The sequence below is a fragment of the Meleagris gallopavo genome, chromosome 1 (assembly GCF_905368555.1).
Source record: "Meleagris gallopavo chromosome 1, MGAL_WU_HG_1.1, whole genome shotgun sequence".
Lineage (NCBI taxonomy): Eukaryota > Metazoa > Chordata > Aves > Galliformes > Phasianidae > Meleagris > Meleagris gallopavo.
In genome coordinates, this window is record NC_139404.1 from 81,458,949 (window position 1) to 81,475,705 (window position 16,757).

At 38.2% G+C, this 16,757-nt stretch overlaps 1 protein-coding gene across 17 annotated transcripts in view; it reads left to right on the forward strand.

Moving 5' to 3' along the window:
• ZBTB20 (zinc finger and BTB domain containing 20) overlaps nucleotides 1–16,757 on the forward strand; it is a 455,562-nt gene that overhangs the window by 316,891 nt on the left and 121,914 nt on the right. For all 17 annotated transcript variants that reach the window (XM_085237458.1, XM_085237517.1, XM_085237467.1 and 14 more), the window contains one exon: nucleotides 15,296–15,350. The gene's annotated coding sequence lies outside the window, so the exon portion shown is untranslated. The remainder of the gene's footprint in view (nucleotides 1–15,295; nucleotides 15,351–16,757) is intronic.

Here is a 16,757-nt window from a genome sequence, read left to right on the forward strand (position 1 = left end):
GGAAAAGGCAACACAGCTCTTTGTGTGCCTGTTCTGTGGTCAAAGTCAGGCCATCAGTTTTTCAGATCTCTTGGACCAGCAGATTTCACTAGCAATGCATTTACTCTTACGGTATGCAGAAAAAAGGTATTACATAACCGTCAGCTCATGCAATGTTGAATATACATCTGATTTCTACTTTTGGATCATAATAATATAAACAGGAAAACTACATTTTGAATTCATTAAGTTTTTCCTCCGCTGTTTATAAAAGATAAAAACTTCTCCTTTTTTTTTTTAAGGATTGATTGGTGTCATGTACATATTCGTTCACTTCTGTTTATGCAAGATAATAAGAGTATTAACATGGAGGTGGAATAATGGTGTTTATAATTCCATCACCACTGTTTATATAAGATAAAAACAGTTAAAAAAAAAAAAAAAGAAAACAGAAAAAAAAGAAACAGTGAGAGAACATTTGCTGTTATGTACATATATTATTTTTTTCCACCTCTGTTTGTAAAGAATATGAAAGGAAAGAACATGTAACAAGTTGAAGAGGAGTTGGTTTTGTTTATAATATTTCTGGGCTGTTTACCTAAGATAAATTAATTTATAGTTGATGTAGCCTGGGAGAAGAGAATTGGGGTGAAAGAGTGACTAGTGGGGTTGTGCCTGATATTCTTAGTACATTGTAATCCTCTCCTTTATTGAGAAATGTGAAAGATGTGTGCTGAACCTTTCTAGTGGGAATGTGGTACCACCTGTGAGGCAGGGGACATGTGGTGATGTCGTGCCAGCTAACACAGCAAGCGCTGCCAAGGGGTAAGGGGAGGAGGATTCTGAGAACAGCGACAGTAGTCTGAAAAGATCTCGTGAACGTTAAACCCCTTGGTATCATCGTCTGTGGACTCAGTCCAATAATTGTGTGTCTGTATGATTCCTTTTTGTTCTGCAGCTTTGAAGTCTAATCCTAATTCCTTAAGGAAGAAAGGCTTGTAAAATGCCCGCATTTCACAGAGACAGGGAATGTTACCTTTGATACAAGATTTTGTTGTCAGCCCTGCATCATAATTAGGAGTCACCCTTGCTCATACTCTGGACACAGACATATTGACAGAGCAGGGAGGCTGGCAGATGTATTTCCTTGGGATGAACGCTGATACACAGTTTCTCAGTGTCAACCAGAAAGGCCGTTTATAGCTAATAAAAGAACAACCGTGTGGACATTAACACATGCACACATAAAAAGTCCATGAGTATTCGCTTACTTTTACAAATGAGTTTGCTCCGGCTGCCGTCACACCCTCCATGTGTTTGCTTTGCGCAAACATTCGAGCGGGCAGGCTTTACTCTAGTGAAGGCAAAAGGCCCACTTTGGAGTCACATGCTCCTATTCTCTTTGATAGTGAACTATCAGCTCATGCATGTATTTACTCTGCAAGTGGTAAGTGCTGTGAGATGTGGCTTTGCACACATTTCTCACCTCCATTGTGCAGTCAAAGTAAGCAGCTCAGGAGCTGTCCTGACCTTCTGCAAATGGCAATGGACATACATATGTGACTAGCTTAAGTAAAAACAGCAAGAGAAAATTAAACTGCATCCCTAACCAGGAAGCTACAGAGGGTTGGTAGATCTTGGGAGTATCACATCAAAAATGCTTTCTTTCTCAAAAGGTTTCACTTTTAGAATTCCATAGTACCATTTCTCTAATCCCGAATGAATCTAAATCCCAATGATATCTTCATCTCTTCTTCCCAATTCCTATTTCAGCTCAATAAATTGTCTCTGCAAAGCAAGCCATTTAAGCACTTGCATGGGTCCATTTCTACTAAATAAAACCTGAAGTAAAGGTTAAATTTTAATTATATGCTGGAGTCCCATTGCATTCGCACGTTTGAAGTTAAGCACAGGCTTGAGTACATGGTTTCAGGGCTCAAGGGTTTAACATTAATCCAGTCAGGAGGCAAAAACAATGCCGTTCATCTATTGTGTGATATGGTCGATTGCATTGGTTGATCCCACCTCTGCACCCTTGTTCCAAATGTCAAGTACTTGAAGCAGACTACTGATGCTTAGTGAAGAGCAATGCTCAAGGTAGATAATAAAAAAACCATAGGCTGCATTGAAAAAAAAGTATTGTAATCTGCTGGTGGATGTTCCAAAAGCAAAGAAGGACATGAATGAGCCAAGGAAATGATTCCTTGAAATTCTCTCTCTACTTAATACCAGCCCCACTTCCCCAAGTGCTGACATTGAGATGGATGCAAAGAACCGGGATGGATTTGTCGTCTATGGAAAGAGCTAACAGGGGCTGCAATCAGAAACTTTTATTTTTTAGGTGAACATAAATTGTCACAGGTACAAAACGTCATTTCCTGAACCAAAGGCTACTGTCATCACTATCTCAGAGCATTCCAACACACAATAATAAGCATCTTAATTATGGGGTTTCAGCGCAAAAGGCACAGAAATTTTACTTTTCAAAGTTGTATAATCAAGTTGCTCCACCTTGCTATTAGGCATGAATGGCAGTAAGTGCTCCAGGGAAGCCTGGAATTGAAAGAACAGCAGGTGGGGAGCAGTGGGTCAGGATGGGTATGCATTTAGGAGAGCTGTGTGGGGAGTCCAGAACTAAAATAGCGGGAAGTGCTGTAAATTGGATTGAACACATCACTAGTGGACAGGGTGAAAGATTATACAGCATTTGTCTGTGTGACCATAATGAGCTTCTTTCCCATAAAAGATTTGGGGAGAAAGTACTGTGTATGAATAGGGTCCCCTTAAGAAACACTTTTAAAAGAGCTCATTTTCAATTCCAATCATGTATATGCCTCAGCAAGACTGTAGCCAGATGCTTGCAGATCTGAAGAAAACAGCCCAGCCCTTTTCTTATCATCTACCAGAGATGACAGACTCTAAAAACTCAATGGCACTTTCGATAACTTCTAACAAGAGCTGGGACTTGCCTGGCTCCATTTGTCTGGTCAAGGCTGTATTTCTGTGATTTATCCCATGGAGGTTTTCAGCAGAACCTTACACTTAGTGTCTAAATTAATGATATTCCTTCCTCTTTGCCATGACAAAAACCACTCTGCACTATATACTTTATGCTAAAGTTTTTGTCATGGACATATTCTGTAAAAGCTTTTTCAGCTTCATCATTTTGACAAGCTGATTCCATTAAATCCTTCACGGTGATCGCTTCCATATAGTGCGGGTGGGAGACACTGTTTGCTTGTGTTATTTTCCCTTCTTTGGAACAAGAAAACAGTGATCAACTGCAAGGTTACGTGGTATAGCTTATCTCTGTCCTTTCCAGAGGAAAATATATTTTGAGGAAATACAAGCATTTCAGATAGAGCAATCTTAGCAATTGGCTTGTGGTTATTAGTGTAGTCCAGAACTTTTCCTGGAGGGTCTTTCAGGATGTAGACACAAACTTAACAGGTTGGTTTGTTAATATCTGTGTCTATTAAAGAGCTCAGGCCACAGAAGACATTTCTCCCCACTGCGTTTCTCGCTGTTTCACCTGCACTGACATGGAAACAGCTGAGTGTTTTGACAAAGGACAACCTTCTTAGTTGTTCTCAAGTACATGATTAACTCAAAATCCTCTGGTGAAATTTCACCACTGTGTGGCAATATTTTTGTCAGATACCTTGTGCTATCTGACGTACCAAATGAGTCTGGACAAATACTGCTGGCTCTGCCCCTGCTGTACTGGTAACTGGTAGGTATTGGTGATAAAAGCTACAGATGATGAATTAGAGATATGATAATGAAAGAAATAGATTGTTAATTTTTTAAATTCATCCCCTCACAACATACCAGGTGAGAAAGTGAGTTATTTTAACCTCAGGTTTGTGGCAAGAGAAAACTAAGGTTTTGTGACTAAAGTGAAGAGGGAGTTCGGGTGAAGGTGTGCTTTTTATCTGCCCTTGCTGCAGACTGACACAGTACCTCTTCGCTCTGTTTCTAATGAAGCCTGTGGAAGTTTTCAAACTGACCTCAGTGATGGGCATGACCACTGGTCTTTTCAAGCTAACTGTCAGAGCAGAATAGCGTTGCATACAGCCAGCTTTTGCATAAAAAGAAAAAAAGAAATCTCAGTAGGCTGCCAAGGGTATTCAAGCATCTCAGATTCCTTAATGTATTTATCCTTGCCACAAACAAAAAGCAAATTTTAAAGCCTTTTTTTTTTTCTGCCACCTGCTAATAGCTGCACCATCCTTCCTTTTCCAGAGCATTTCCACAGATACTCATATTTCTCAGGCTGACAGCTTTCTGATCCCCAAGACTGAATAGCTGGTTATCTCAGCTTCCCATCTTATGTAGAGTTTATCTCCCTCATTTAAAACAGAAAAAGCACTGTCCGCATGCACAGACTATTATCCTGGTTGGGTTGTTAAAGTTACTGCAATGCTGACTTTATTTTCTGTAACAGTTCTGAACAAAATGTTTCCTTTGAAAGGTCTCAGACCTCTATCCTCCCAACTCCTAATCACAGTAATAACCAACCTCAAGGAGTCATTAGTGAAGACTCAAACAATATCCTGTAACAAGTCAGCTATGAAGAAATTGGCATAGTTTATCTCTTTGATTCATGTTCTTATGAAAATAATGGGTTGCAAAATAAAGCTAGCATTGCTCTTGTGCTATACAGTATCCCTTCAATCTGATTCTTTCATCCTCCACCCACTGATCTCCCAAACTAACGTGGAATATAACTCTGCAATAGCTTTACAAGATAGAGTTTGTCTGTAGAAGTGATATGTTCTTACACTGTAATGCCAGTTTACATCCTTTTAATTTCTGTAACTTGTTGCAATTTTAGATAAGCTGGGAAGATGTTATAATGATTATATTCAAGCCCAACCTATATAGAAAGGTTTAGTTTTCTGAAGCATTTAGATGCAACAAACTATGTAAACTGAATTTGGATAAGTTCTTGGAATTGTTTGTGTCTGATTTTGTCTTTGTGAAATAGACACTTATGCTTTGTAGGGAAGCTGATAAATAATGTAAACTATGGCTTGCCACTAAGAAACTGTAAAATCTTTGTGTCTGCTGTTCGGTTTGGCTTCAATAATCAAAGAGATCAGCTTTTCTTCATTGAAAGCAGTAGGCAGATGGCTTTTCAGGTTTCTTTAAGGATTTTTATTCTCACTTGATGTGATTCAAACTGTAAACTGGATATGAAAAGATAAGAGACCATTTTTCAGTTTTGCTTTATAGATTAGAATAGTTTGATTAGAAGGGACTGAAATGGCTCAAGTCCAACTGCCTGACCAACTTAGGGCTAATTGAAAACTAAAGCATATTTTTGATGGTATTGTCCAAATGCCTCCTGAACACTGACAGGCATGGGATATCAACCACCTCCCTAGGAAGCCTGTTCTAGCATTTCACCGCTCTTTTCCTAACGTCCAGTCTGAACCTCCCCTGGCACAGCTTTGTGCCGTTCTCATGCATCCTATCATTTAGTATTGAATCAACTTCCATTCTTTCATTTATTCATTTCCCATGAAATGGGAATAAGGACAATTCCTCCTGTATAACAAAAGGTAAGATTAATCTCGTTGGTGAAATTTTTTTTATAAATCAAGCTCATGAGATATTCATACTGAACTGTGAGAGCTTCAAGTCATTTTAGTTCCCCTCTGATTGGGCTGTATTGATTTGGCTGAACTATACTGATTTTTAGATAACTGGAAAGCTTGGAAAAGCTCCCAAAACTCTCAAATATTCTTGAAGATCATCCCATCATTTTATAATGGTGGTGATGGTCCAAAGGTAATGCCTCCTATTTATTTCCTTGAAAACTACAGCAGAGAGTTGTAGTGACCTGCTGTCGCTACTGCTGAAACACACCACCTATCACTTTACTGTGCTCACATCCACTGTTTGGTCTCTGCATCGATGAATGTCAATGGGTGCAACTTCTTCTACATGGAGGAATTCAATCCCATACCTTTGTTTCATGCCATTTTGTCAGACCGCCCCTCTGCTGCCATCTGTCACGCAGCAACAAAATGTAAGGGAATACTGGTTCAGCCTCTACTGCCATACCATCAACTTTAGCCTCTGACATTGTGGGCCAACATATTAACATAGGAGGCATTACTTTCAGAGCGGCCCTTGTATTCTTCCACTTGTTGATTGATTGGGTCAGCAAATGAAATTGCCTGGCTGAGGTACTTCAAGGTGGCTTGGTGTCTTACGAGAAAGAAGTTCAGGACTGGAACAGTGTCACTTCAGAGAATGAAACCTTTTGGAAAAGATGCCAGGAGCTTACAGTGTGGTTTCTTTTATATTATGTCTGACAGAAACATATACCTTTAGTTTTCAATTACATTTTGTAATAATTTGATTCAATCAAAAGTCTAGTGTTGTTTTCTATTTGTATTATCAAATGGTTTCTCCAGTTAAGTCAAAATTAGTGGCCAGCTGAGCCACCTGGCTATCAGCACTCAAACCCCTCTTTCTGTAGGGTCGTGAGGGTCATAGAGAGAGACGTGATCAAACAAGGAATGAAGGAGGGAGGTGATATAGATAAATTAGCAGTAGCACTTAAGTTTAGGGACAGGATCAGATGCAGTGGTAAGAGGATCAGACTCTGATTAGAGACTGCCTTCTTACTTCTTCTGCCACTCATCCCCATCTAAAGAAAAAAAAAAAAAAGAAAAATTTAATTCCCCTGAAACTCAGTTTTCAGGGCACGTGTCACGAAACTAACTGCATGCTATAGAACACATTGTTCTCATACCAAATATAAAATGGAAAGCATTGTTCCCAGGAGCTGTTTTAGTGGATCTTTATAAGATAGTTTTGATTTATTTTAATAAGCAGACAACAAAAAGAAGCAAGTGAAAAATAAATTTCCAAGTATTGATTATGGCATCTTAGAGAAAAAAGTTGGTTGTCCTTCTGGAAAACTCAGAAAGGGCACTATATTTAACCTGGCTTTATAGGCGCTGAGGGCTTAATGCTTCACACACTGGTGCAGCTGCATAACCCTGGTGACTTCAGTGGGTCTGCAGGGGTTTAAATGGGAATGACATACTTTCTGTAATGCTTTTTGTCTAGTTCCAAGTATTTGTGTTTAAAGCAGTACAACTGAAAAAAAAAAAAAAAAAAAGAGAAAGCACAAAGTATACGATTATGGATTTGACATCCTTACAATTTTCCAAAATGATCTCGTTGCTGCTTTGCTCCTGATTTAACAGTCACCCTCATATTCTAGTCCTAAAACACTGCACAGAGTACACAGATCTCTCCAAAAAGAACAAGCCAGACTTTTCAAGTGCAGTGTTAGACCAGCCTGAGGCCTCCCAGAGCTCTGCATAAACCCCCCAGCTCCCCTGCAGCCCCCTAGCCAGGCTTAGCAGTACCCCCACTCCAGCCCACTGTGTTAGCTCAGCTTTGTGATGCTTACAAACTCAGTGCCCTTTAGTTCTGATCTGCAGTGCCTTCAGGGAAAAATGATATATCGGAGTAGTTATGTCCCAAATTGAATGTTAGTCAAATGTTAAAATGAAAGAAATATTATGGAAAGTCAGCATGTCTCACTTTGGAAATAAATTACGTAAAGTACACTGGAGTGTCATGGCTCTTGGGACCACATATGATCCAAAGATAGCATTTAGAGGAGTGATCACAACATTGCTAGATTTATCAGATCATCATAGAGGAACATTAATACCCAGAAAGAAAATAACAATTAGCAATAGAAAGCTCCCAACCAATAACTTAAACTCATTTTCCAGGGTCAATTCCTCATATTAGTAACCTATTTATATGTATCACTAGAGTTTATAGCAATTATCTCGTTATTAATAGAAGACAACAAGCCCAACTTCACTAATTGCTTTACTTAATACAGATGCATTTGGTTCATAGAACCGTGCTTTTTCAACTTAGCATTTCAGTTAACTTAAATGTAGTCTAATTAAACGGTATGGTGTTATGTGATGTACTTTCTTATGCTGTGTAGTCTGACTTCTTTGGCACTGCTGAGTTGAGAATGGGTACCTGAGTGTAGGTTAAGGGAATGTGGACCAGAGCTGCAAACCTCCAAGAGGGGAAGTAGAAGATCTGCTTCTCTGTGTATCCTGCAGGAAAGAGAGCATGACTTGATGTGGCTATAGTGTGCAACAAGGGATCCAGCCAGCTGCCAGATTGACCACATGCCTCAGAACAGCAAATTGACTTACAGCCATGTGCAGAGCTAATATTTAGGATGCAGTTTATACCTTTAGGGTATGATACTGAAAGACACAAAACCTTTAGATAGATATCCTTGCATATTTAGGTAGACAGGTGTTACAGTTTCTTCTATCTAAGGTTTTCATCTGTTTAAGGACTGTTGCTTGTGTGGGGGCCTTCCTTCTGCTGGTAGGCCGTGCTGTGTCACAAGCTGTCACATAGCTGCCAACCAACCAAACCTCCTGGCTTACCTTATTTTTACAAATTCTTCAGATGTAGTCAGTAGTTACAGTTACTGAATGTTACATGTAATACCATTCCATGCCAACTTGAATTCAAGATCCAGGCTTAAAATGCTATGTTTAAAATATAAAACAAGAATGAAGAATGTATTCAACTCCACTTTTTTTTTTTTTTTTTTTTTTGGCTTTTTGCTCATTTAGCTCTCATTTTGCTGAACCTTTTACAGCAACTGCTGTTAAAGCTGTAACGTGCTGTTGCTTCCGAGAGTTCTCCTGCTCTTCTTTGAAACAAGTTTTCCTTAGAGGTGCTTTGTATAGAGACTTTTCTTGTCTGAAGTTCTTCTTAGGGAGCTGGAGACCTCCAATGGATGTTAATTAGAGTTCAGTCTGCAGATGTAAGAGATTCCTTTTCTTATTTCATCTACCTCATTGCTTTCACTGAGAACAGCTGGTAGGTCTTACTTCGGGCTGAGTTACCTGAGGAATGAATCAGCTCCTTGATTACTTTTTGATTTAGCTTACAGAAACATGAAAGTTCAATTTTCGACTGAATTATTTTTTTGTCTTATCAAAACATATTATCCATCCTTGTTGGCAAACAGTGTGTGTTGAAAAATCTATTCCATCAAGAATTTTCTTATGTATTTTCTAGTTAAGGGTCTGCAAAGTTGTTTGTTTGTGGGTTTTTTTTTTTTTTTTAATGTATTTGTGTGTGTGTGCATGCATAGCGCTTATTTTAAGTATCCTTTTCCCATTGCATACTTTTAAATTTGAAAAAGACAAGGCTAACATTTTAGCTATCCTTAATTGAAAAGCAAACAACAAAAAACCCCTCTCTTTTTATTAAACTTGCTAGTCCAGATTTAACAGTCTTAAGTAATAAGTTATATACCAATTAAAGAAAACATTAGATATATTCATAAACCCACAATAATATGTGATAAGATAAACCACAAGGTTTTCTGTCTTCAAGTTTAAGAGTGAAATAAAAAGTCAGTTACCCTTTCTTCTGTCAAGCAAACTGCCTTTGGAAGATGAGTAATGGGTATATTCTCATTAATTACATTTCAAATTTTTTCTCAGATCATTGTTGCCTTCTTAATACAACCACTAGTTGCTTATTTATTTCATTAGGAGTATACATGCCTGTAGAATCGAGTTTTTTAGTGATACATATAACCAAAGTACTTGTGAAAGTATGTTCCAGTGTATAGCAATATACCTTAATTCTAACATGTACAAAAACTCCTTAGCATTTTTAAAGATCATTTTATTTTGATTCTCCTGAATAGTAAGCTAAGACTTGATATATGACCACATAACTGTCCGTCAAGCTCAAATCACAGTATTGCCTACCATTTGTGCTTTTTCACTGGAATAAGCTGTCAATTGTAAAACCATCTCAGTTCATCACTTTCCTAGCTCTAACTAAACAGAGTGATGTTTATTTCCTTTCTTACTAGATAGAGCAGCCAGCCCTTCTCTTAATACTTGTATGAATGAATGAAATCACAACTATGAGGGCTGCACAGTGGCATTGTCCCTGTTCTCATAGGCACACAGATGTAAAGATGCCTAATTAATCCTTTGAGAAAACTGTTGATTTCAAAGAGAGCGGGATTGGGCTTCTGAGGAGGTCAGGACTTGCAGAATCCTGTATTTCTACCTGAATTTTCAGGTAGAAACAGGTCTTCTGGCCTGTTCCCATGCTTTAACACACTGCTTAAGTAGATGTTGTTATCAGTCTCCCAGCAGATACCATTGTGCAATGAGGACTGTTAATACAGAGGAAAATGAAATTCTAGAATACTTCGGTAGTTAAAATAGGCATTACCTCAAGAAGCATGACTATATTAAAAAAAATATGTTAAAGTTCCTCCATATTTTGCCATGTAACTTTGGCTGATGGGGTTCCCTGCCTCATGTGATGTCTAAGGCTAATGTGTTCTCATATGTCTAGTGTCATAGTATGAAAAAATGGTTTGCATTGGAAAGGAGCTTAAATACCATTTAGATTCAACCTCCTGCAGTGGACAGAGACACTTCCTGCTCATCCAGGTTACCTAAAGCCACATCCAACCTGTCCTTGAATACCTTCAGACATGGGCATCTGCAACTTTTCTGCAAAGCCTGTGCCAGTGCCTCACCACACTCTGAGTAAAGAATTTCTTCCTAAAATGTAATCTGTATCTACCCTCTTTTTGTTTAAAACCATTAAACTTTTTCCTATCGCTACAGGCCCTAGTAAAAACTATCTTTCTTATAAGCTCCTTTAAGTTTTGAAAGACCACTGTGAAGTCTCCCCTGAGAGAGCCTCTTCTCTAGGCTGAACAAGACCAGCTCCGTTAACCTTTCTTGGAAGGAGAGATTCTCTAGTCCTCCAGTCATCCTTGTGGCTTCCTCTGGACACACTCCAACATTGCCATGTCTTTCTTGTGCTGTGGACACCAGAGCTGCACGCTATGGTAACATTTAACTGCCTTCCTGTGCATTTTTATAATTAAATCCTAATACTAAAGCAATTTGCATTTCTGGATTCCTCAGCAAGATGATTGAAAGGTGATTTAATTGCACAGCATTGCCAAGGTGATTGTTGGCTGTAGCATGAGTTAATGTGGAGGTAATAGGAGATATCACAGGGACTAAGATTTTTCTGGCCATTAGCAAAGGTGACTTCAAAAAGGAAACGATAATTAGCATGGGTTTCACTGAACCAAGTTTCCATCTGCTGCTATTCACTGGATTTTGAGCTGCTCCCCTTTGCTCTCCTATTAAAGATTTGCATGTATTTTCTTGTATTCCCAACGAAAAGGACAGTTAGGGGAAAAGGATATAAATCAACAAATAACAATGTAACCTGCAGAAATATAAATCTATGTAGATTAATCCATGTTCTCTAAATTGCATACTGGATTGTAATTCAATCAAAGGGTATGGGTCTTGTGACGTTTATGAACATTTATGGATAGCATGAGTGCTCAGATTAAAATGTCAAACCTGGTATTCAGTTTAGAATCACATATTATTGTTGTTCATTAATATATAAAAACAACAATTATATCCACTAAAATCCTCAATTTAATTTTGTTGTAATCTGTCTGCTTTGTCAGAGATGCAGTGTAGCCTCTCTGCCCCCTCAGATCATTTTCAGGGTTCCACTGAATTTCAGATGGAAGTTTCCCATTCCACTGTTTTGTTTTTTTTTTTGCAGCGCAGCGTTGGCACAGTTTGGCCTCCTTTGCACTGAGGGGTTCTCTAGTAACTAAATTATTGTCTTCGTCCACCACTAGGATTGAATTGTAGTTCATATACAGAGAAGGTATAGTTCCTCCAGGAGGAGAGGTGTGGCCAGACTTTGCATCTTAGATTCAATACGCTCAGTAGGTGGCATGTGATAAAGCTCTCCCCTTTGCCAGTTCCATATTGGTAAAGAGTGAAATTGTTTTGAAGTAAAAACACTCAGGTTGGAATTATCTGAATCCATCTGAAGTTCTTCCTGTTTGAAGTGGTCCATAATTTATAAAGCTGTTGAATGAATAACATTTCTCATCTTAGTAGTGTTACGTCTGAGAGATCCTGAATCGTTTTCACAAATGGAGCAGAATCACTGTTCTGATGGTTAACTCAAGCCATTTAGTGAATAAATTGTTAGAAGCAACTAGATTCAAATTTCAGAAACAACTCTGGCAGCTAAGATGTTAATTCCCTTGAAAGTAAGTGGTACTTGTGCTAACAAAGGTTAAAAAATTTCAAGTCCTCAGGTGGTTTACAGCCAAAATTTTACCAACTTCCAATAAAATTTGACATGAACACCCAAGTCTCCTTGAAAATTTTATTTAGATTCATAAATCAATTACCTGCTTACATAGCATAACTCACATGACTGGATTTTACCTCTAACTACTCATAAGTAGAAATTCTTCAGCATTTAGGAGACTGATTCTTATTAAAACCACTGAGAGATTCCTAAGTATCCTTAAGGTTTATGTCTTACTTGTTCTTTTTGCCTTTGTGATTTAAATGGCATATATTCACACAGCAGAGAAAGTGGGCAGAATCTGCCTACAATGAATCAAGATCAGATTTAAGATTAGCCGCTGGCTATCCTGTCCAATGGCCAAAACAGCTTCCAAGTAATAATGATTAATTAACACTAGGAATTGAATATGAAAAAGATCAGTGGATTCCTTTTGTCTACCCCATGAAATAGAGCAATACTGGGTGGAAAACAAATGGCATAGAGACTGGTAGTTATTCTGCCTATAATGCAAAGAACTAAGAAAAATAGTCAGCTTTCTCATACTTCATTTTTTATGTATTATGCAATAGTATATATTGAAGAAATCCACTGTGTTAATATAATGTAATTAGGTTAAGTATGTCTCTTGTGACAAACAGTGTCGTATGATAAAAAGTTTCAACCCAGCATTTTAATGGTTCGGGTTCTGCTCATGGTTTCAATTAAGTCTGAAAGATTGCAAGGGGCACTGAGAAGAGAATTTGGCCCACTTATCTCCAGCATATGTGTGCTACAGTTATCTAACCTGGAATGAAACATAGTTTCCTCAGACACATTTTGTTTTTCAAATACTTTACATGGAATGTTTTTTTAATATATTTTTAAAACAAAACTTGTAATCAAGTATCTAAACCAATTATGATCATTTAAAAAATTATGGTGTTTCAGTTCTGGTGATTTGCCAGATTCTAGTTTGCAGATTCCAGTATGTTCTGCCTGTCCAGGCTTACCCTACAGTTTTAATTGGGTATGACAGTCTTGTTCATTCCTTACAGCAAAATCTATGGTAATGTTGGTGTAAGTCATTACTCAGCCACCTCCAGAGTCTCAAGCCATAATTTGTAGAATTCTTTGGCATCCTTGTTTTTAAAGTTGCTTGATGCATTCCCTTAAGAGAACTTGTTTTATATCGCATATAATACAGCCAAAGTCTAACCACTGGGCTAAAATTTTCCATCCTGTGCTTTTTTTTCCATGCTGGATGCCTCCCACTTTTTCTTATTTTTTTTCTGTTTTTTGTTTGTTTGTTTGTTTTGTTTGTTTTGTTTTGTTTTTTCTTTCTTTTTTTTTTTTTTTTTCCTTTTTCGCTCTGGGGCTCCAAGGCACATTCTTTGGCTCAGACCTCTTGTCTAAGGTTCTTCCATGGTGCAGCTCACTGTCCCAGCTGCCCAAAACCTTGAAAAAATTAATTCCCAGCTACCAGCCACTGCAGTCCTTTTCATACAGTTGTGTCTGTGGGCTTCATGCTTAAATCTCCAGGAGCATTCTAAAAGGCAAATAAGGGATGCATGCTTAGCAAAGCAGGGTTTTTTCCACCAGAATTTCCCTGTTAATTTTCATCATAGTTATGGATTTTTGAAAAATAACAGTGATGTGCTCTCCCCCATGCTGATCATGTCCGTCTTATTCCATCTTGGGGCACTTCAGCTTTTTAGTGGGCAGCATCCATCTTCTCATCTGTCTCATGCAAATCTTTCAAATGTGTGGGAATAATCAGTTTCCTTTCTTCTTTAAAGAGAAATTTTGCAGTTAAATAGGGCCTCTGTGGGTGGCCTACCCAATAAATGCTATAAGCATCTTGTTTGCTGCCTTGCAGTTCTTATGATTCTCTCTGTTCTTTGCTCTATTTCTTCTACCACTACTGCTGGATGACCTAACATTAGATAAGCATACATGCTTTCTCTTGCACTCACCTCTACCACACCCATAATTCCACAAATAATAGCTACAGCTCCAAAGAAATTTTCTACTTGCCTTCCTTCTTTCTCTCCTGTGACAACTCCTTCTTTTTCTTCACTATCTCAACTTAGGTTTGTACTTCTGTGAATATTTTTAATTGCTTTGAGTAATGAGCTAATCTCCTTGTAATTGGCAGGAGATGATAGACGAGGGCCACGGCTTGACTTAAGTACTAAAGTGCACCATAAGGATCCCATGGTCTTTGTGCACTGTGCTCCTGGTACCCTGATCAGCAATCTGTTGGAGAATGCAGTCTGTTCTGACTGCCGGAATTTCTTTCAGCTTGGAAGGCAGAACCAGACTGATTCGTAGCCTTTGTCAAATAGGAGTGTATCTTCTTGTTACAATCCAGAGCATTAGGCTTTGATTCATTTTGTCCATTGCTTCATCCCGTGTTAATATGTTTTGCACAGTTGTTGGCAGTAAAGCTCAGATATTCCTTTGTAGGCTTTGGAAACCAGACCTTTTGTCTACCAAAAGTTTGCAATCCCTTAGCCTTTCTGTTTTGATGCATCCGTTCTCTTCTTGGGGGTCTCAGGGTAACAAATCTGTCAAGTCCAAAAGATGCTGTGTTGACAGAAGGAATTAAGACAACACAATTTTCCTGTGCAGCTATCATCTGTAATGTAAGCATCCTCAGCCCTAATAATATGCCTAACCCCTCTTCTGTGAAGGTCATGATCAAGAAGACGAGTTCTGTTTTAGAGTCCTATATCATCTGGCATGGCTGCTAAGAAGGATGCCATTCAAATCTGGCAGTGTTTTTGTGATAAGAGCATTTGTCCATAGGAGCCACAAGCCTATTTCACGGAGGCTGTTGAACAGCCACCAGAGGATATTTAGTCTCTGCTGGCTTGGAATTATCCCAGGACTGAAAAACTCCTTGGCCATTGCCAGTTTTCTCAGCTATATAGTTTTGGGGTCAGGTAATTTCAAAACTTCCAAGATTTATGCAGTCTAAAAATTTTAAACACTTCTTTTTTTTTCTCTCCTGTGGGAACCGCTACCATCTGTGAGGCTCCTCGATCCCTCTTTTATTTTGGTGTCATTTAGAGTGCTTATTATCACTTAATTTCATAATTTCTTTTTTTCTCCCTTTTCTTTACAGATCATTCACAATCAATTTGTGGCCTTCCTCTGAAGGAACCTTTCCTGACTCTTGTGTAAGTATTTATTACCAAACATTTTATACTTTTATTGATTAAAGTTGTACATTTTGTTCAAGTTCCATTCAGATCAGTACAAAGCATTTGGGAACTCCTCTGTTCCTCCGTATGGCCACAAGATTCAGTACTGAGATGCTGTACTGATGCAGTAGCCTAGAATTTTAATGCAGCATCAGCTTCTGGGACTCAGGCTTAGTAACACTGTGTGATCGATTGATCTGAAATTGATACGTGCATTTTTGGCTGAGAGTATGTACATTTCAATTTGAGGATATATTTGTTGTACAGGGTATTACGCTGTTGAACTCTGATAGTATATAGCATTCCATGCTGTGCAAGGCACATATAAGAAACAGTCAACTAGCATTTCAGCCCATCCCTGATAGATACTGTCCTGGTGCCAAGAAACCCTTCCTTATCCCAGTCCAGTGTACCTTCCCATCTAGTAGTAATCTACACTTCTTACCTGGATAGGTTAAATATATTGCATTCACTTCGACACCTAACAGTATCAGAATTAAAAACTTGTTAGTAGTTTATTTGAAATGTTATGTAGGGGTCTTTTCTTGCCTGTTCCCATTCACGTGGGTTTGGTTGCTGCTACGTAATTTGTCAGGGTAGTGGCTTTCTTCGTTGGAGAAAATACTACATAAATCCACATAATTGTATTATAAAGACTTAGAAGAGGAAGAATTAAAATTTTAATGGTTTGAGGTTTTTTGGTTATTGGTTTGTTTTGTGTTTTTTTTTTGAGGGGAATAAGAGATTGAATTTTTGAGAGAGTTTGCTTTTTCCTTCTTTTTTAATTTGCCAAGCTCTAAGCCATGTGATGGTTTTGTGTACTTAGGACAAAAGTTTGCACTTTGCTGAGAGTCTTTAATACATATTGGCAATGAAATCTACTGTATTATAACAATGAAACTTTTTGTTGTGAGATAAGGGTAAATATAGCACTACCATATCATAATATTTACTATAATTAAGTAAAGACAGACCGAAGTTTTCCAGTCCACCAGCCTCTTAAGCACTGTTTTCAGGTATTTAAGCTGTATTTAGTGATTGCCAAAAACAATGAGGATTTTTAAATTTAGGATTAGAACTTCATGTCCAAATATGCCTGGACTTTGTGTTACCTCAGATCTCCATTTCACAATTTAAATTCATTCCTACATCCTGCTCAGAGAGGAAAGTAGACGGCTGTTAATATGCTGCCTGGAATTAAAGGAAAAAAACATAGCACAGGAAGAAAAATAGCTCTTTCATATTTGGAAGAGGAATTAAACCTGCAAATTTATGTTCAAGTTGAGTTCTGGTTGTTGAAATTTCTTCAAAGGAATGCTGAAGTGTGAAGGGATATTCTGATTTTTTTTTCAGGTGTGTGCTGAAACAAAGAGCTTTCTTTTG